The 1,252-nt window shown below is 43.8% G+C and overlaps 1 long non-coding RNA gene across 1 annotated transcript; it reads left to right on the top strand.

The window, feature by feature from the left end:
• Nucleotides 1–585: 585 nt before the first annotated feature.
• LOC110678519 lies at nucleotides 586–879 on the top strand. Its single transcript, XR_002501676.1, has 3 exons — nucleotides 586–657; nucleotides 719–784; nucleotides 840–879. It is a non-coding gene; the product is annotated as an uncharacterized LOC110678519 (long non-coding RNA).
• The last annotated feature ends 373 nt before the right edge of the window (nucleotides 880–1,252 follow it).

Genomic DNA, 1,252 nt, shown 5'->3' with positions numbered 1-1,252 from the left:
GATTATCCGGAAATCGTAATCTGTCCGAAACAACGGAAAACTATCAAGTCCATCATACCAGGAGTGAAGGACAAGGTAGAGATCAACCAACGGTCAAACGTGATATATAAAATACCATGCGGAGACTGTGAAGCAAGCTATGTAGGTATGACATCATGCCGACTGAAAGATCGGGTGTCCGGCCACCGATCGACAATCAACAAAGTGAGAGAATTACGAGAAGCAGGGAAGGACGCGACGGACTACGAGATGGAAAGGCTACGGGAGAGAACAGCACTACTGGATCATTGCATCACCAACAACCACCAATTTCTACTAGACAGGGTACAAGTATTGGATTCCACTAGCAAGAAGCAAAATTTAGCCATACTAGAGTCATGCCACATCTTGAACACACCACACACTGTCAACAAGCGTACCGATACCGATAACTTGAGCGGCACGTACGCTGGTGTGTTACACACTACCAAAACGATACAACACACAACACGTAGAACAACAGAAAGAGATAACACACAATAGTATTATAGCTATAACGACACACACATGAAATTGATATCTGGCGCGAAAGTGACGGTAGTAAATTATCGTAGGAGGTAAACTAAAATTCAACCGGTAGATTTAAAAACGAGCGTAAAAGAAGGGAACTCGAAACACGTGAGTTTCTTAACACCTCCTTCACAAACTGATACCTTTATGATCATGTGTTTCGTTATAGTTATGGTCCGACGTACAATTATGTTTAAGACATACACGAAACGAGTGAACGGAGTGATCGTTGTCTGTAAGATTGTGTTTATGTCAATGTTTTATGTTTCGTACTAATTGTTCATTTGTAGATCCTTCGAAAAAGGCACAATAAATGTGACCGAAACGTCAGGTGTAGAACGGAAATCCGTTTATGATTCCCAGAGACTGAAAGCCGAAAACCCCAAAAACATAACCTCCATCACAGTCGATTCCTGTACATTACATCCATATAGCTAAGCGGAAACTCGCGAACTAAGGTATCGATTCCCGTTCTGCTCCGCCATCTGTGGGCTTCAGCATTTGCGATTCGTTGCTTCCAACTGGAATGTCTAGTCCAATCCATCCTCTGTAGAGGTAGAATCGCCGTGCAAGTGAATGCAAATTGCATGCATAGGTGAGACACACTTCCGTGCAACCACAAGCAACACAGCAGGCAGCATCAGCAAGACGCGTGAAAACTGCTAGCGAGCGAATTCGGCAGCTGATGACGCTTCCAAACTGC

Source organism: Aedes aegypti, chromosome 3, assembly GCF_002204515.2.
Source record: "Aedes aegypti strain LVP_AGWG chromosome 3, AaegL5.0 Primary Assembly, whole genome shotgun sequence".
NCBI classification, from domain to species: Eukaryota; Metazoa; Arthropoda; class Insecta; order Diptera; family Culicidae; genus Aedes; species Aedes aegypti.
Note: the sequence above shows the minus strand (reverse complement) of the source record. Positions and strands in the feature narration are given on the sequence as shown.